The sequence below is a fragment of the Rhinolophus sinicus genome, chromosome 2 (assembly GCF_057876585.1).
Source record: "Rhinolophus sinicus isolate RSI-liver-muscle chromosome 2, RSI-T2T, whole genome shotgun sequence".
Lineage (NCBI taxonomy): Eukaryota > Metazoa > Chordata > Mammalia > Chiroptera > Rhinolophidae > Rhinolophus > Rhinolophus sinicus.
This window is the reverse complement of record NC_142502.1, coordinates 77,482,521-77,503,471: the sequence shown is the minus strand read 5'-3', so window position 1 is coordinate 77,503,471 and position 20,951 is coordinate 77,482,521. Positions and strand designations below refer to the sequence as shown.

The following is a 20,951-nucleotide window of genomic DNA, read 5'->3' as shown; positions in this document are numbered from 1 at the left end:
TGTAAATTGGTTACAGGTGCTATGGAAACAGTATAGAGGTTCCTAAAAATTTAAGAATAGCATTACCATATGACCCAGCAATCCATCTCCTGGGTATCTAGCCAAAAAATCTGACAACATTTATTTGTAAAGATATATGTACTCCAATGTTCATTTCAACATAATTTATGGTGCCCAAGACATGGAAACGAGCAAAGTGTCCTTTGATAGATGATTGGATAAAGAAGATGTGGTATATATATATATATATATATATACAGTGCAATACTCCTCTCCCATAAGAAAAGATGAAATAGGACCATTTGCAACAACATGGATGTATTTAAGTTTATTATCATGCAAAGCAAAATAAGTCAGACAGAAAAAGTCAAGACCCATATGGCTTCACTCATGTGTGGGATATAAAACTGAAAGCAACAAAGGACAAGACAAACAAACAAAAACTCATAGACACAGAGTACAATTTAGTGGTTACTAGAGTGTAAATGGGGAAGGGTACTTCTATGATGTGAATGTTGTGATGCTTGATGTCGTCCCAGAGGTCTCTAACCTATCCTCATTTTTTGGATTATTATTTTCTTTTTGCGGTTCCCATTGGATGTTTTCTGCTACCTTGTCTTCCAAACAGCTGATTTGATCCTCTGCTTCATCTAGTCTTCTGGTGATTCTTTCTAGTGCATTTATTTCTGTTATTGTATACTTCACTTTTGACTGGTTGTGTTCTATGTTTTCTATGTCCTTTTTTAAGCTTGCTATCACTTTGTTGAAGTTCTCACTAAGTTTCTTGAGCATCCTTTTAACCATTGTTTTGAACTCTGTGTCTGATAGGTTGCTTGCCTTCATTTTAATTGGTTCTTTCTCTGGAGTTTTCTCCTGTTCTTTTATTTGGGACGCATTTCTTTGTTGTCTCATTTTGGCTGCCTCTCTGTATCTGTTTCTATGAATTAGGTAGGACTGTTTCACTGACTGAAAAGAGGAAATCCACACATGAACAATTATGTAAACAAAATGGCTCAATTGGTTAATAGTAGCAGGATGCATGTCTTTGGATGGGCTGCCTCAGGTCTCTTTCAGTGCTTGCTCCCTCACCTCAAAATGAAGAGGGTGGAAAGGGATAATTTATGAGACATTTACATGCAAATTCTTGATTCTGTTTCAAAGATGACAAATTATAATTTACATATGACTGGAAAGGATTTTCTCCTTGTGAGAATACACCAAAGGATGGGATTCCTCAATAGCCACACCATTGACATTTTGGACTAGGTAGTGCTGTTTGGGGGTAGACTGTGTTATACATTGTAGGTTATTTAGCTGCGTCTCTGTCCTCCTCCTAGTAGATCCCTGTACACAAACACAAACTCCAGTTGTCACAATAAAAAAAGAAAATCTCCAGCTATTTCCAGATGTTTCCTAGAGAAGGATAAAATAATCACATTGAGAATCACTGCTTTAGGACAGACTACTGCTATTTTGCCCAGTGATTCAGAGCCCCAGGGAAAGACTTTGGACACTCAGCTGCTAGTCGTCCTGGTGACCCAATAGCTATGCCTGAGCACCTGCTCACAGACCTCTCCTACCCCTCAGAAAGGGTGAGTTCTTTATCTACAGTTTCTTCCCAGGCACCTGTAACTTTCACAGTTCATTCTTTCTCTTTATAAGCATCTTTGCATGTTTTAACTTTCAAAAGACACTTACTGGTTTCTAATACCTCAAACTGCAGAGGTATGTGATTTTTTTTGGTCTAGTTCTCTATTTACCTATGTTAGTTTTCATTTTTTAAGTTTCCATTTCAGAATTTCTCACTTTTTTCCCCCCATTTTTATTGCTCATTGTGTCTCTGTGTGCTTTCTTGATCCCTTTTTGGTGTGGAGGCTTTCTCTGCCTGCATCACTATCTGTCTCTCTATGTAGACCTCTATTTTATTTTAGTGTTTAAAATTTTGATGTTTATCTCCCCAGGTTGTATTAATTTTTTTAATGACTGTGTTTCTGGGTCTTTTATTGATTTTGTGTGTGTGTGTGTGTGTGTGTGTGTGTGCTTGTTTTTTAGTATGCTTCTCTCTATTTGTATATCTCTAGCTATATTTCACGACTTCGTCCAACTTTTGGAAGATGTTGGTGTGTTTACCTGATCTTTCTTTCTTTTTGATTTTCTTTTTCTTTATTTCTTTTTTTTTTTTTTGGTAATGTTTTCAAGTTTCTTTTTCTTATTATTAGATTTATTGGGATGGCTGTGGGGACAGAGTCCCAGAGAGTAGTTTCCAGGCTCTTGGCCTCATGTGGAAAGGTGTTGACTCGGGTAGTAGATGGCCATCAGCTGTGACTAGTTGGCCATCCGCTGTTACCGGTTAGTCATTAGCCACTGATATAACTGCTGTGGCTACGTTGGGGGGCTGGTTGTTTGGTTGGCAGAGAAGCGGACAGAAGATTGCGCATCCTGTAGAGGCTGCTTTCTATATCTGCAACCCAGCCGCCATCAAGAATATAGTGGAATGAACCCCCCTTCCATGGCTCCGTTGGTGTCCCTTTTTGGCCTCACCATATGCTACGTTCTTGTGCGGGTAGCAGGACCAGAGACCCTGCACGACAGTGACAATGGTTAGTAAAATTACATAGGTTTCAAGTGTATATTTCTATAATGCATCATATATATATATATATATATATATATATATATATATATATATATATATATATATATATATATCACATTGTATGTTCACCACTCAGAGTCGGTTCTCCTCCCATCACCATATATTTGACCTCCTTTACCCTCTTCTACCATCCCTCCTACCCCCTTACCATCTGGTAACCACTAAACTGTGGAGTCCAGTGTCACTCTCCCTGGTCACCTGAGCTAGATGCTCCAGGAGTGTCCCTGTGTGAACCGTGTGTGCCTTCCTGTTATAGTTGAGCCTTGATTCCTGTTGGCATGTCACTGGGTGGTATTGACCCTCAGGCTGACTGGCTGTGGGTTTTGGCCACATCCTCAACTTATGAGCTGCTTTGTTGGTGGCTTACCCTTGGAGCAGGACTCGCCTCAGTGGGCTCTGGTGCCTGTTGAAACCACCTTTTGTGTGTGCCACACATGGGGTTAATTTAGTGGTGCTCTGCTGTGATCTGAAGCCAATCTCCCAGTATGTTGGCTCCGGGGCTTCTTGGTCAGGGCTGCATTGCAGGTTTGGGTCAGCCATTCCCTGTGACTGGCCAGGGACTACCTGGTAGGAGCTATCCATGGTTGGTTGCTGCCTGTGCTATACTGGAGGTGTGTAGGAGACCATCCTATGAATTGAAGATGGCTGCCACCAGTACTGGTTCAGGGGTAGCTCCTCAAATAGTCAGGATATTCTGAGGCCAGCTGCCACCTCCCGGCTCCCATAAGGTTCAGCTGCTGATAAAGCCTCCTGCAGCAAGCAATTTGTGTGAGGTGGGGTCTCAGTGAGTCAGCAGAATGGAGCAGCAGATCTCACCAGGCCAATCAGAATCAGATTTGCCCTGTGAGGTTGGGCTCAACACAGGAAAGACGGCACCTACCTGCCGGCTGCATGGGAAGCGGACTTCACACAGGGAAAATGGGGACTATTCCTCTGGTCCTTATTAAAGTTTCACAACTCAGTCTCTCCCCATATGTCTCTGACACCCCCAGAGTCACCGTCTCTCACCCAGAGCCCAGGGTAAGTGTCTGTATGGGCCCTAAAGAGGATGTCTGGGCTTCCCTGCAGTCTTCTTTCTCATCAGGATGGTCGGTATTTCCACTGTTTTTCGCAGCCAGAAGTTGTGGGAGCTCCTTTTCCTGGCACCAGTGCTCTGGGCTGGAGAGACTGGTGGGGCCTGGGGAGCCTGGTGTGGGGGAGGGCTACTTCGTGGGGAAACTCTGTGGACAAGATATCATTCCTGATTTTCAACCACCACTCATGGGTGTGGGACCAGCCTGTTTGGAGTCTCTGCCCCTCCTTCCAGTCTCCAAGTGGCTTCTTGTTTATACCGTTAGTTTTAAAACTTCTGTTCAGCTAGACTTCAGATGGTTTTCCATGTTGATTGTTGTATAATTTAGTTGCAATTTTGATGTATTCACGGCATGAGGCAAGCACAGCAATTATCTACTCCATCATCTTGGATCTCCTCCTCTTTATTGTCTTTTTAAATTACATGCTTTCAAGAAGCAAGCTGCCATGTGGGAGATGCCCAGGTGACAAGTAACTGAGGTTGACTTCACACCAATAGCACTCTGCAAGGAGCTAGGTATTGCCAACAACCAGTGAGTCGGTTTAGAAGAAGACATTTCTCCAACTGAACTTTCAAATTAGATTACAGTCCTTGGTCCAACACCTTCACTGCAACCTCTTGAGACATCCTGAAGCAGAAGACTCAGCTAAGGGGTGGATGGATTCCTAAGCCACAGACTTAGTGAGTTAGTTAAGCCACTAATTATTGGAGTAATTTGTACACAGCTGTAGATAACCAATACCTGCAGTTTGACCTTTAACAAATTTCTTAATTTCTCAAGCCTTTGGTGTTCACATCTGTAAAATAGTGATAATAAGAATAGTTTGCCTATCTATGAAGAGCCTTTAGAACTTAGTAAATATCCTATGAATAGTAGCATTAGGGAATATAGCAGGGCCAATCAACAATAGATATCTTTTCTGACGGAATTCTGAAACAATTTAGAAATAAGGTAGAGTAAGATAGACGTAGACAAACACATTCTGTAAAAGGGGTAAAGCCATCTAAAGCATTATGGCTTACATCTATATGCAAGTAGATTTAAAAATACTGAATCCCAGATTTAGGTAGCCAATAACAGTGGCAGCAGACCTAGCAATCCCATCCCATATGAGAGATCTACTGCTGTAAGATTTATAGCATGGAGAAACAAAGCAGTATCTGTATTGTCTGTGCACACCCCCCAAAAAAAGAGATAAAAGAGGATGGGATTGATCTAGGCATATTATATTTTTTCCTATAAACCCAGCAATCAAATAAAGTCACCCCAGTACAGCAATAGAATGCATGAAAAGACACAGACATGGAGAGGCCTGAGGGGTTATGTTAATGAGCATCCTTCCAAGGAAACATCAAGAATAGCTAGTAGAAGTAGTGTTGTAGAGAGAGACAGTAGTAGTTGTGGTTGTAGTTGTAGTAGTAGTAGTAGATACTTAACATCATTAAATATCTAATTGGTGGGGTTGGGAAAACCTGTCAGTGGAAATGGACATTTTTCAGTGTTTTTGAAGACAAAATATACTAAACATGAATAGCACTTCATGTTTTACCTTGATAAATTCTACGCATATTAAGAAACCTTGTGTTTGCAGTTTGAATTACCATGTAGATCTGTCTATAAACAAAGGATAATCAGTGAACATACATTCAGCACTTATTATAAAATATTTATTAAAATAAAAATTGATATTCTAATTTTTATGCTTGCCTTGTAACTACTATTGAGTGCATTGCCTCTGGCTGCACTAATGGAATCAGATTTCTAAGATTAACAGATACTCAGTTATAGAAGCAGATCATGACACGTAATGATAGTACCAATATACTGCCATCATGTGGAGACCTATTAAAGTAGCCAGCTAAGTTTCCCCCTGAACATCTTCTTCAAATTGCAGTCAATGTTGATAAACCACATAAGTCACCTGGATTAGGTTGAGAGTACTTAACAATGATGTTGTCATCTTTAATTTATATATTTGCTTTGTTCCACATTAAACCGTTCAATTTTACTGTTCTTAGTTTTAAACAGCAGCTCTGGTGATAAAATAAAATAGAATTTTCCAGGAAATTATTATGATATTAAGTAGACCAAGCATAGATTCTTAAGGTAATCTAAATACTAGAAAATACTGGAGGATTATACCCAGATAATAGTAATTAACTAGTATCAGTAGGAGAGTAAATTTGTTATGTTCCACAGAAGTCAGGCTCGTGTTCACAGATGCTTAAATAACATGTTTTCATTCATTATAGGTATGGTCATTTATCTTAAAAATTATACCTGGAATAAAGGTGTATAAATGCTTACACACACACACACACACACACACACACACACACACACACATATATATATATATATATATATATATATATATATATACACACACACATATATATAGCAGTCTACATAAAAGATAATAATTTACAAGGAAGACTAGCACATGATGCCATTTATTATATTTTTCCCTGTAATGAATTAAAAAGAAACTCTAATAAATGGAAGCATCTTGAATGTAAGCACTGTGTTGTTTCCTCCTGTTAATTGCTCATCATCTATAGAATTATGTATGTTAACATGATAGGTGATAAATTATATGTGCTTCCATGATATGAGTTTAGCATCATAAGGTTATTTTATTTTTCTTTTCAGTCATTTTTTTCCTAGTTAGTTGTGGCCACATAAGAGCTCTAAAACTCATAAGAAATATTTACTTGTTTAGTTTTAAAATAGCCCTTTTTTAAAATTGTTTTGAAGTAACTTACAAAAACAGAAAATAATAAGGTTAATATAACTGAAATAGAAATGGAAAATTCAGACAGAGGATAAAAATAAAGTATGAAAAACTTGGAAAAGTTTAGCAGGTAGCTACAAAGATGAATGTTCTTTTGAAAATAAGACCAATGGGGAAAAGTTCAAAGAACTGAGAATTTTTATCAACCTGAGACAAAGAAAGCACAGTTTCCCTGTCCAACTCATTTCTCCAACTACCTCACTAATTCCCATTTTTAAAGAAATCATTGAAGAAAGAAATCACTGAAGAAAGGAGAAAGGAGAAATCATTGAAGAAAGGAGAGGAGAAAGGCGGAAAATGTTACACAAGTAGCACAAAGGGCTTAAATTTTTCTGAAATTTTAATAGAAAAATCAATCCAATTAATAGAAAAGATAGTAAAGAAAAAGATGAGTTTGATCTATCAGGAAAGTAAGGCTAGCTTCCATTAGAAAGTTGGCATATGACACTCAGTTATGAGGTTGGATGTTGCCATTTCTAAAGGGATCTAAGGACAGGAAGGTCTGCATTAAAATAGTTGAACTAGTTCCAATACCAAAGAAACCAAAGAAAGCTTGGAGGGTAAATTCTGCCCATATTGATAGAAGAAGCCAGTTTGTATAAACAGTACAGAGACTAAGAGGAAGGAAAGGTAGAGATTTTTCAGTTGCTTTCCAGGATTTCAGTGGATGACTCAAGTTGAAGGATGAAGGCAGTCTCAAGAATGGTTAGGGGCATTAAGAACCTGATTAAGATAAAGAAGTGAGAGATGGCTGCCATTCAGATGGAATTAAGACTGATTATTATAGAATATCACATGTCCTACTTATTAATAAAGCATTCCTAAATTAGTCTACAATGTATTTCCAGTGATCTGTGGGCCGGGCAGAGCTGCACATAAAGAAGGTATCTCTTCAGCATTAGGAAGGGGAGAAACAGTCCGACACAGATTCACATCAGGAAATTCATCTTAAATATCCTGAGCAATTCCCTGAAAAACTGCATCCCAGTAATTAGTAAAACATCAGACTAATTCTTCATATTCTATTTCTATAGTCTAATATGATGAGTACCAGTGCTTAGCACATGGTAAAATAATACTAAACAATCATCTCTCTCTCTTTTTTTTTAATCCTTTTTGTTTAGCATGTCTTTTTAAGATCAGGAAATCCTAAATGATATATCCAAAAGCATTTACAAATTGATCGTAGTTAACAAGAAACAATATTAACTACTATATTACTTTTAAATTGATAGAGAGTTTACAGTAAAAGTTAATCATGTTAGTATTTAAAAAAAATAGTTGCAGAATCTTTCTGACAGGTAGTAAATTCGATATTTTGTTTAAAGTGCTAAAGGAAACTGAGTATATTAAACTTTCCAACCTGGTTTTTGTGATGTAATAGAATTAAATTCATTATAGTTTAAATAATGCAATTTATGTTATATACAACATAAAACATTATTTTCCTCTTTATCACTCTAAAAAAGGATTTTTTTGTATCTCCTACGGCAATACTCTATTTGTGGATAGAGCTGATAGATCCTATGGTTATTTTTTCCTATGAAATGAATTGAAAGTCTTTTCTCAAATGTAAATTCTAAAGTGTAAGATTTATTCATTTTAATGGATGCATATACCTGAGATGAAAAATATCTAGTATGAAACATTCATTAAAATTCAGTGGACTAACTTGATTTAAGAACTAAAGAACAGACTGCACTTCATCCTGTTATAATGTTTACAAAGTGTTTCTTTAAAACTCAATAGCATCTGTTGAGTGATTATGAGGCTTTTCAGATCTTTCCTAAGACTTATAGCGAAACAAAAAAAAAAGTAATATATTTTATTTTTTTTGTGGAAGTTTTCTGGCAGTATGTATCAAAACTTCTACAGTATGAATGCGGCCAGCACTGTAATAAAATCTAATCTCCTCCCTAATTCATTGTGTCGTTGAAACAGAGTTAAAGTTCCAGGTGGCAGCATTGAATTGGCTCAGTTTGGCTAACTAGCCAGCCGTCTCAGTTCCAGGTATAAGGGAAAGCCAGTGTACATCCTTCCAGCCTGTATTGGAAACTAGGCTCTCTTGCCTGTCTCCAGACTGACAGAATGGCTTACTGCTCCAATTCTAGAAGGAGTCTCAGATGCTGCAGTGGCCCCCCCAAAAGCGATATGGCTACTGAAATATATAAAGTTGAAACTATTAAGTAGTGTGAATTACAAAAATATATATCTATATACACTAAATATTTATAAAGAAATGAGTGTTATTATTCAGCAGTATCTCCTGATAAGGCTGCCTTTACAAAGTATTGTTTACAACTTATGTATAGTTTTATAATAGAGTGTATAAAAACATCTTCATTCCTCTCTCTTTCTGTATTTTATATTTCATTGGCTCTAGGTCAAGTAGATACTTTTAGTTTCTGGGTCATTTATTGCATACATTTGAATAGTCATTTTGGTCTCATTATTATTTCTGTGTTATATTTTAACAGCATATGACAACTAAATTAGAAAAATACACAATCAATTTGTTTTTGAATAGACTCTATGCCATGATTTTATTTTATGGCAGCATTAAATGATTAAAATATTAAATTTTGAAAACTATCAAGCACTGTCTAAAATGAAGTAATTAAATCAGTAAAATTCTCTTTGGAGCTTGATTTGTTGTTTCAGATTACCTTCACAATGATGTTCTTTCTATAGAAAAACTATTTTCTGAATGAGAAATGATACGCAGTGTCATGATAAGAGAAAATATTAGTCTTAAAACAACATGCATAATAAAGGCGTTCCCTTAAACTGTCTTTCACATTGTACCTACTAGCATAAGCGTTATTACATTGCACTGCAAAATTAACTTCCAGAATTCCTGGAGGTTTTTTGTTTGTTTCTTTGTTTGTTTTTCCTTACGCTGCATGCTATGGTGACTGTGTGGGATTGCAGGGGAGGTCTGTACTTCCTATAGTTTTTCAAGAGCTCAGACAGACAGAAGTGCCATCACCTATGGCTGCATTTCTTAGACTCTGCATACTCTTCAGTTGCCACAAAGAAGGAAAAGAGAATGGAGAATTGCGCGTGGGTTTGTACTGCTTCAGCCTGGCAATGACATGCATCATTCCTCGATTTCATTGGTCAGCACAGTCATGTGGCTCTGCAGGAGGGATGGGAAATACAGAGAGGTAAATGGACTATTTGGTGAGTATTTTTGTCTTTGTCACAGACATTATGGTTTTTATCGTGTGATATTATCTTCTTGACTTTTAAAGCCAATAAATTTGATTTTCCCTCAACTGGATTCTTTTAAAGCATATGGTTAATGTTATTAGAAGGAAGCAGTTAGTAGCATAGATTTTAGCTTTCCAATTATTATTTCATCCTATATCTGGATAAATCTTTTTAACCTGCCACTAGAGTTTAAAGAAATTGTGCGTAATACTTTTTTAAAAATCTATATACCACAAGAGAAAAAAAAAACATCATCTGTTTTCAGATAACAATTTCGTAAATTAAGTGATTTTACAAGTGGCACTAAATATCATAGTCTTAATAATGTGTTTTTACTTCTTAGCATATATATATATATATATATATATATATATATATATATATATATATGCATATATCAGAAAAAATGTGAAAAAGGTAAATTAAATTCAGAATACATATACACTATAAATCAAGAAGCAATACTTTAAAACAGACCTTTGCTTGGTTATTCTTTTGACTTCCCCCTCATTTCACACTGTCTTTTCTTTTCTAATTATATATAGTATGTATCAAAACTTGGATATACAGAAAAAGCATGATTTTTCATGGAGAACATAAATGCCTCTTGAAAAATGATCAAGATGTATAAAAAAGTGGGAAAAGACACCCAAATAAATAAGTCAATTAGATGTAAATAAAGTTATTTTAGTTTCAAAAATACCACCAAATCTAAATCTAAATCCATGTTTAATTGTATTTTACATTACACGTATACATATGTGTGTGCATATATATACACATACATGTATATTCACCATACGTGTGGATATGTGTGAAGAGAGAGAATTTCTACTCGCTAAATATTCCAAACTTCCAAATTCTTTAGAAAATATATAATTTCAAAAAGTAACAAATTTTAAACATACAGGATGGCTAATGTTTTTAAAACAAATATGTCTTATAGTGTAATACATACAAATATATATATATATATATATATGTGTGTGTGTGTGTGTGTGTGTGTGTGTGTGTGTATAGACACACAACATCATAGTGTATAATCAAGAAATAAGATTTATAAGAAGATATATGGAAGAAAATTGACTTTGTCTCCTAAAAGCACAAACAAAAGTATATAAGTGAGTAATTCTAGTTTCTTTAATTCCATTTGACTTGAATACATATTACTTATGGGGATGGTTGACTGTGTTAGAGAAGTTAGTGCTTCATGCAAGAAGGAATCATTTGCCAGACTTAAGAGTTAAGCAGAAATCTTACCAAGCTTTATGAGCAAGAAAATGTTATGAAGCAAGGCACATGTTACAAAGATTTATTTGACATTCTGTACAAGACTCATAATGATCTTGTAATAAGCCACTGATGTAGCCTAGGCAAATACAATGAGGGCCTGATCTACTTTATAGCATTACCAATGGAAAGGAGACATTGGTTAGGAGAAATCAGCATAAAATAGAATTAACAACAGGACAGCTAAGGTATAGGGGAGCCAGAATGCATTTTTTCAAGACTAATTAGCAGAGAATGTTTGGCATAACTGGCAGTATTAAGAAAGTGAAGCTCATGGCGTGGCGGTATGTGGACAGAAGGAGGAAAGGGTGTCGGGGAGACATGCAATGGAGTTCATATTTAAGTTAGTCTATCCAGGGGAGTTAGTTGATATTATAGACGATGTTTGCAGAGAATATAACCTAATGAAGAGAGATCAGAGACTCTCATGAAATCACAGGAAATGCCATAATAAATGGAATATAAGAAAGAAACAAAGTCAGTAAAGAAGACATTTTGGAGCAAAGCAGTTATGAGATCACATTAAGATGATTCCCATTATTGTGTTACCTTGGGCAACTCACATAGGCTCTATGAGCCTCATTTCCTTGATCTGTAATAATGAATAATTTATACCATGAAGGATTGTCGTTAGGATTAAATGTAATGAAGATAGGAAGATCCTAGCAGAGTCACTAGCACACAGTGGATTTTAGCTGTTATTTTCATAAAGAGAAACAAATTATATTGTACTGGAAACCAGAAAATAAGAACACTACAAGAAATTGCAGGGGAAAAATTTCTATATTTGTAAATATGGGACAATTGATAACCTTGTGAAGACTATTTTATAAAAGAGGTGGAAGTGGAAGCCAGATAGCAAGGGTTTAAAAAGAAAGTGGTGCTTTTCACAACAGATTTGACATCAGAATACAGGTGTAGTAAAAACCACCATTAAATCTCACCCAAAATGGGAAAGGAAAAGACTCATAACAACATCGTTGTCATTGGACGCGTAGATTCTGGCCAGTCTAACACTACTGGTCTTCTGGGCTACAAATGTGATGGGACTCACAAAAGAACCATCGAAACATTTGAGAAGGAGGCTGCTGAGATGGGAAAGGACTCCTTCAAGTATGCCTGGGTCTTAGATAAACTGAAAGGTGAATGTGAGTATGGGCTCACCATTGATATCTCCCTGTGAAAATTCAAGTCCAGCAAGTATTATGTGTCCTGGATGCCCCAGGATACAGAGACTTTATTATTATTAAAAAGATGATTACAGGCACATCTCAGGTTTTTAGGATTAATAACTCAAAAATAGCTCTTTGGGTCTGTCTTCTACATTGGGTTCATCCTTTGAAGAACATTCCTTTAACCAGATGTGACCTTGTTTTCTTTCAAAGGCTGACTGTGCTGTCCTGATTGTTGCTTCTGGTGATGGTGAATTTGAAGCAGGTGTCTCCAACAATGGGCAGACCCATGAGCATGCCCTTCTGACTTACACACTGGGTGTGAAACAACTAACTGTTGGTGTAAACAAAATGGATTCTATTGAGCCACCTTACAACCAGAAGAGATATGAGGACATCGTTAAGGAAGTCAGCACCTACATTAAGAAAACTGGCTACAACCGTGACACAGTTGCATTTGTGCCAATTTCTGGTTGGAATGATGACAACATGCGGGAGCCAAGTGCTAACATGCCTTAATTCAAGGGATGGAAAGTCACCGGCAAAGATGGCAAAGCCTTTGGAACCACACTGCTTGAAGCTCTGGATTGCGTCCTGCCACTCATGCAATGGACAAGCTTTTGCATCTGCCCCTCCAGGATGTCTACAAAATTGGTGGTATTGGTCCTGTCCCTGTGGGCTGAGGGGAGACTGGTGCTCTCAGACCCGGCATGGTGGTCACCTTTGCTCCAGTCAACGTTACAACTGAAGTAAAACCTGTTAAAACGTGTGTGTGTGTGTGTGAATTTTTAAGTATTTAGGATTTAAAATCAGTACTTTTTAATGGAAACAACTTGACCAAAACTCTGTCACAGAATTTTGAGACCCATTAAAACGAAGTTTAATGAGGGAAAAAAGGTGGTTTCCGAGATAGTGAAGTCTATAACATAAATTATTATTTCAAATAAGCAGTGAAAGAAAGAGGAGTTTGGATTTTTGTGCAAGCTACTAGGTTTGAAGGAAGGTAGGTTTTGTTTGTTGTGTTTTCTACTGTGTGAAGCAAGAACATGCTTACCTTTAAAATAGCAAATTAAGAAAGGGTTTTAAATGTAGTTAGGAAAAGTAAAAATTACAGGAAATAGGCTCTCCATAAGGCATTGGAGAATGGAGTACGTAGGCAGGACATGCTTAGCCTTGGCAAGAATGAGGTGTGCTTCCTGGAAGGAGGTATGGACAGTGACGTCAGACAGGCCTGAGTTAGAATCCTTACTGTCATTACTCGATATGTATGATCCTCAGTAATTTCCTTGATTTCTCTGGACCAAATATTCTTATGCATAAAATGAGGGGACAATATTAATATGTAGGGCTATTTTGAACACTGTGATAGGAGTAGGCTTTCAAAAAATGTTGGTTTCTTCCTTTCTTTCCCTCATCCTCCAGAGAAGTGGACATCAGCAATTAAGGAAGCTGATCAATGGCATTCGTGTGTTAGTAAAAGTAAGTTTGCATGTATAAGATAATTGGACAACTTTCATGGGAGATATGGTAGAAAAGGCAAAGAACAGGTGAAAAAAAAAATAATTGGCCAGATTTTGTGAGAATTTAGTTGAATTTGGAAAATTTTTGAATTCACTGAGACAATTGCTTGCTAAATACACCCTGCATTCTGTCTTACTAATGTCATCTTTGCTACTTTACAAAGATACCTGGTTCCATGAGAGTTAATAATGCGTAAAATCTAAGAGTGGCCTAGACTCTGAAATAAGCCTGCTCAAAGAGTGCCTAACAAGCAGTCTATAGCTTTATGTGAGCTGTTACAGATAACAGCTCTCCAATACCCCTTAGGGATCCAAGTTTTATTTCAGATCATGAGTTTCAAATCATCCATCATTTCTGAAGAAAGCAGGTGACATCTCCCTGACCAGTGAGTCACTTACACACTTAACGTTGGTTGACAATACTTTGTGTCTCAGCATGAGAAATGAATGCTATTTGGAAAAAAAAAAAAAAAGATGACTTTTATTTTTTCCTCTTTAATGCTTAAAAACCTTAGCTTGCCAGGGGGGAAACAATATTATTTAGGCATTTGTAATTGAATGTGAGAGGAAATTTCCCATGTTTAATGAGAAGATGTAGCAGAGCCATGAAGACTAAGTTTGTTCTCTGGGCTGCTTATGCCCTAAATTTTTTCATTAATATTAACTAGAGTTTACAAACCTCCTCAGGCCAACATATGTTGTAACTTGGAGAAGAGAAGCACATAATAACTCACATAGTCTACTACCATTATCTTTAGAAGTTAGAGGAATAACAGGGGCAGAGAAGTAGTGTTAGCAGGTAAGAAAAAGGCTTTTTGCCAGTGGGAAAACGTTGCTTCTTCTGAGGAAAACTGCATCTGCACTTACAATTATGTAACATTGACACAGAATTAAATTTGCAGCATGCCTGTCTTTCCCTAGAGATTTATATGTTTTGCAGGTCAGCAATGCAACAAATGGCATTAGAAATTAGGCAAAATAAAATTTTTATTTTTATTTTATATAATGTGTTCTCTTTAAATGTTCACGATTTTTTTCTTTTGTCCCTTTTTTTATGACAAGCAGTATTATGTTAGTTTCAGGTGTGCAACATAATGATTAGACATTTATATAACTTACAAATTGATCGCCCTGATAAAGCTAGTACACATCAGACACTACACATAGTTATTTCAAATTGTTGACTATATTTCCTGTGCTCTACTTTGAATCCTCTTGACTATTTTGTAACTACCAATTTGTACTTCTTAATCCATTCCCCCCTTCACTCATTCCTCCCAATTCCCCTTCCATCTGGCAAACATAGGAATAGTCTCTGTATCTATGAGTTTGTTTCTGTTTTGTTTATTTATTTTGTTTTTTGGATTCCATATATAACTAATATCATATGGTACTTGTCTTTGTCTGACTTATTTTATTCAGCATAATACCCTCTAGATCCATGTATGTGGTTTTCGATGGCAAGATTTTATTCTTTTTTCATGGCTGAGTAATATTCCATTGCATATATGTATGTACCACTTCTTTATCCATTCATTTATTGATAGAAACTTAGGTAGCTTCCATATCTTGGCTTTTGTAAATAATGCTGCAGTGAACATATGGATACATATGTCTTTTTGAATTAGTGTTTTGGGGTTCTTCAGATAAATACCCAGAAGTGGAATTACTGGATCCTTCATTGCCTCTTGAATAGCTTTGTTTTAAAGTGTACTTTGTCTGGTATAAGTATTGCTGTCCCAGCTTTTTTGTTTGTTTCTATTTTCATGAAATAGCTTTCTATGCCTTTACTTTCTAGTCTGTGTGTTCCTTTTTATCTGAAGTGAGTTTCTTATAGGCAGCATAATAAGGATCTTGTTTGCTTGTATATTCAGACACCCTATGTCTTTTGATTGGAATATTTAATTAATTTACATTAAAAATAATTGGTGATAAGTATGTAGTTATTGCCATTTTGTTATTCATGTTTTCAGTCCTTCTTTTTCTCCTTCTCCTTCTTCTCCTTCTCCTTCTCCTTCAATACTGGTTTGGTATTTATGAACTTCTTTAGCTTTTTCTTATCTGGGAAGCTCTTTCTCTGTACTTTGACTGTAAATGATAACTTTGCTGGGTAGGGACATATTGGTTGTAGATCTCTGCTTTGAATATTCCATGCCAGTCCCTTCTGGCCTGCAAAGTTACTGTTAACAAATCAGTTAACAAAGATGGTCTAATGGGAGCAACTTTGTAGGTAACTAATTGCTTTGCTCTTGTTTCTTTCAAGGTTCTCTTTGTCTTTAAGCTTTGGCATTTTAATTATGATGTGACTTGGTGTGGGCCTCTTTGGGTTCTTCTTGTTTGGGACTCTGTGCATCCTGGGTTTTTATGTCTATTTACTTTGCCAGATTAGGGAAGTTTTCTGTTACTATTTCTTCAAATAGATTTCCAATTCCTTGCTCTCTCTCTTCTAATTCTTCTCCCATTCTTCTCCCTATGTTGCAAATATTTTTATGCTTGATGTTGTACCAGAGACCCCAATCCTATCATCAGTTTTTGGGGGGAGGTGGGTTTCTTTTGTCTTTCTACTGTTCAGATTGGGTGTTTTCTGCTGGCTTAGGTTCCAAAATACTGGTTCAATTCTCTGCTTCATCTAACCTGTTGATTCCTCTAATGCAGGGGTGTCGAAACTTTTTTCAACGTTTTTCCCCAAGGGCCATGTGGTAAAATACACAAACAACTGGGCCACTCACTTGAGGTGAAGTACATATTGCCTCACCTGTTTTATTTAAGTAAACTAGATATATTTTTGGAATTTGCTGTGGGCCAATTAACAATGGATCATGGGCCGAGATGGCCCACGGGCCGCAGTTTGGACAGCCCTGCTCTAATGCCTTCTTCATTGCAATTATTGTAGTCTTCATTTCTTACTGGTTCTTTTTTTTGTTTTCTATCTCCATTTTTATATTTCCTATTTCTTTGTTGAAGTTCTCAGTGAGGTCATTGAGCATCCTTATAACCAGTGTTTTGAACTCTGTATCCGGTAGTTTTCTTGCCTCCATTTTGATCAGTTTATGTTTTCTGGAGCTTCGTTCGGATCTTTCATTTAGGATATGTTTCTTTGTCTTCTCATTTTGGCTACCTCCCTGTGTTTGTTTTTATGTATTAGATAGGACTGCTATGTTTCCCAGTCTTTGTAGAGTGGCCATATGTGGTAGGTGTCATGTGGTGCCCAGTAGCACAGTTTCCCTGGTCACCTGAGACAGATGCTCCAGGTGTGTCCCTTGTGTGAGTGGTATGTGCCCTCCTGTTGTAGCTGAGCTTTGATTGTTGTTTGCACATCAGTAGGAGGGATTGACCCTCAGGCTTATTGGTTGTGAGTACTGGTCATGACTACAGTAGAGGAGCTCTTCTACATAGGTTGACAATACAAAGCAGGATGCACTTTAGTAGGGCTCTGGTGCCTGCCCAGTCTGCCCTTTAAATGTGTAGTTTTTGAAGGTAGTTGGGTGGTGTTCTGTATGGTGTGGTCTGAAGCTGACCACCATGTGTGTTGGTTCTGGGACCTCATGGGAGCGTCTCTGTTGCAAGCCAAGGTCAGGGGCTGACTGTGCCCTACCCAGGGCCTCTTAGTATGGGCTACAAAGTGCTCCGCAGATGATTTCCACTTCTGCTGGGCATGGAGGTGACTGAAAGAATCTAAGCTGCAAACTGAGGCTGGCTGCTGCTACTGCCAGGCTTGGAGCTGCTTAGCAAGTGGTATAGGGCATGCCAAAGCCAGATGATACTTGTTTGGGGTTTGTAAACATTTGAGAGATTTTAGGAAAGTCTGCAGCATAAGCCAAGTTTGGCCATTTGAATGAAACAGACACTTGGAAGCAGCTTAGGGGGGTCCACACGTTGGGAGGGGCAGTGTCTGAGGGAATCACCAGACCTGGGCAACTGATGTTAACCGGGTTGATGGAGACTCAGATATGGGGTCACCTGAGCATGCAGCCTGGGTTAGGTGAGGGCTCAGCAAAGGAACAATGGTTTCTGCCAACACTGCTCTCTGGGAGACAGCCGCCCCTCCAGCCAGACAATTAATTTCCTTTCTGTATGTCCTTGGAGCTTTTCAAGCTCCTGCTCCAGTGCCGGAGATCAGAGTGAGGGAGTCTGGCAACAAGTAAGTCCATGCACAGGTCCTTTAAGAGGAATGGCTGGGGCTCCATCAGCCTTCCATCTCACTCAGCCCAAATTTCTGCTGGTTTCCACAGCCAGAAGCTATGGGTTCTTCTCTCCCCAGCACTGAAAACCTGGGCTAGGGCACCTGCTGTCGGGCCAGTACCCCTTGTTCCTCAGGGGCACCTCCTCAGCCAAAATATCCCTCCCTATTTTTAACTGCCACATATGGGTGTCAGATTAGCCAGTTCAGCCCCTCCTACCAGTCTTTAGGTGGCTTCTTCTGTATATCCTTACATATAGGACTTCTATTCAGCTACATTTCAAGCAATGCTCAATGATGGTTGTTCCATAGTTTAGTTGTAATTTTGAGGTGGTCGTGGGAAGAGATGAGCACAGTATTTACCTACTCTGCCATCTGGATTGGAAGTCCACCTAAATGTCCATGATTTTATAAACAAAAGCAATGTTTAGCTATATGCTGCTAATTGTAGTGTCTACCATTTATTGTGCTATTTTATTTGTTATATATTTTAATCCTCATAACAACCCTATGGGATAGATAGAATTCGTTTGTTTGTTTTTTTCCTTTTTTTAATTTTTATTAAATTTATTGGGGTGACAATTGTTAGTAAAATTACATAGATTTCAGGTGTACAATTCTGTATTACATCATCTATAAATCCCATTGTGTGTTCATCACCCAGAGTCAGTTCTCCTTCCATCACCATATATTTGATCCCCCTTACTCTCATCTCCCACCCCCTACCCCCACCCCCCTTACCCTCTGGCAACCACTAAACTATTATCTGTGTCTATGAGTTTCTGTTTCTCATTTGTTTGTCTTGTTCTTTTGTTGTTTTTGGTTTATATACCACATATCAGTGAAATCACATGGTTCTCTGCTTTTTCTGTCTGACTTATTTCGCTCAGCATTACTCTCTCAAGATCCATCCATGTTGTCACAAATGTTCCTATATCATCTTTTCTTACTGCCGAATAGTATTCCATTGTGTGTATATACCACAACTTCTTTATCCATTCATCTATCGAAGGGCATTTTGGTTGTTTCCATGTCTTGGCCACTGTAAACAAAGCTGCAATGAACATTGGAGCACACGTGTCTTTATCTCTAAATGTGTTCAGATTTTTTTGGTAGATACCCAGGAGAGGGATTGCTGGGTCATATGGCAGTTCTATTCGTAATTTTTTGAGGAACCTCCACACTGCCTTCCATAACGTCTGCGCCAGTCTGCATTCCCACCAATGGTGTATGAGGGTTCCTTTTCTCCACAGCCTCTCCAACATTTGTTACTATTTGTCTTGTTGATGATAGCCATTCTGACTGGGGTGAGGTGATATCTCATTGTGGTTTTGATTTGCATTTCTCTGATGATTAGTGATGTTGAGCATTTTTTCATATGTCTATTTGCCATTTGTATGTCCTCTTTGGAGAAATGTCTCTTCAAGTCCTCTGCCCATTTTTCAATTGGGTTGTTTGTTTTTTTGTTGTTGAGTTGCATGAGTTCCTTGTATATTCTGGATACTAGCCCCTTATCGGAGGCACTGTTTGCAAAAATCTTCTCCCATTCAGTTGGTGGCCTCTTTATTTTGTCAATGGTTTCTTTTGCTGTGCAGAAGCTTTTAAGTTTCATATAGTCCCATTCGTTTATTTTAGCTTTTACTTCCATTGCCTTTGGAGTCAAGTTCATAAAATGCTCTTTGACGCCAAGGTCCGTAAGTTTAGTACCTATGTTTTCTTCTATGCAGTTTATTGTGTCAGGTCTTATGCTTAAATCTTTGATCCATTTTGAATTAACTTTGGTACATGGTGACAAATAGCAGTCCAGTTTCATTCTTTTGCACGTGGCTATCCAATTCTCCCAGCACCATTTATTGAAGAGGCTGTCTTTGCTCCATTGTATGTTTTTAGTTTCTTTGTCAAAAATTATCTGTCCATATTTATGTGGTTTTATTTCTGGGTTCTCAATTCTATTCCATTGGTCTATGTGTCTGTTTTTCTGCCAATACCATGCTGTTTTGATTATTGTAACCCTGTAGTAGAATTAGTTTTTGTATTTTAAAACTGAAAGGAATTGAGGGATAATAAGTTAAATGAACTTTATTGTGATAACAATCAATGGAGACTAGGACAGAATTCAAAGTTATGCTCTCAACACGTATTGTATAGCAGATACATATTTAGTAGTCACAGCTAATACTCTTAATATCTGTATCAAACACATTGAAACACAGGTATATCAGTCTATTATAATGTTGTATGATTTACTGTCCATTCATTAATCCCAAAATTTCATTTTCTCTACCAGGATGATATATTTAAAGTGGCAGTGATAAAGTAGACATACTATCAAAAGGAACCTCATGCACTTTTAGCAAGGTAGGTATGGAAGCAATTTTAAAGAACAGATTTAAAAGTGATTGTGCGATTTTAATGCTTGGGAATGTTTCATTCAGTTTGAGAGAAGGTGAAAGGTAAACTGCTTTGACTAAAAATTGCTTCATTTTAATTCAACTTAGTTCTATGCTTGTCTTCCCTCTACACAAAAGTTGATCCTTTTTCACCATCGTACTACTTTAAATAAGCTGGTCAATGTTTACATCAGGTTCATTGTGAAATTCTTATGTGATACATGTGTTTGCTGTTTATGAATGTGTGTGCCTCTTTCTCTTTCCACCATTTAACACCAAAATTAATGAAGCAAGTTTATTAAGATTTGAGTGCATAATATGAAATTTTTGAAGATAGCCTACATTTGGTGCACTTTTATATTTATAACATAATTTTCTTTAAGACTTTACATATTTTACAAATAGATGCTTTGTAATTAATGCCAATGTTATCTTGCCTTTTATACAGAGTAGTTTGTTACTTATGGATACTATAAACCAGTAATTTTGCTGTTAAAAAGTTCAACAAAAGGTCAATTATGTCAGTGAGATGTACAAGCCAGTTGGTTGGAATTTTGTAGATATAAACTACAATCTGAGAAGTGTAATATTGAGCTACTCCCCTTCCTGGCTCTATGCAGGGGTCTGAGGATATTGCAGAATTCAGTACAAACATAGAAATTA

General features: G+C 37.2%; 1 pseudogene; it reads left to right on the top strand.

Moving 5' to 3' along the window:
• The first annotated feature begins 11,975 nt into the window (after positions 1-11,975).
• Positions 11,976-12,998, top strand: LOC109456809 (elongation factor 1-alpha 1-like; annotated as a pseudogene).
• Positions 12,999-20,951: the final 7,953 nt, after the last annotated feature.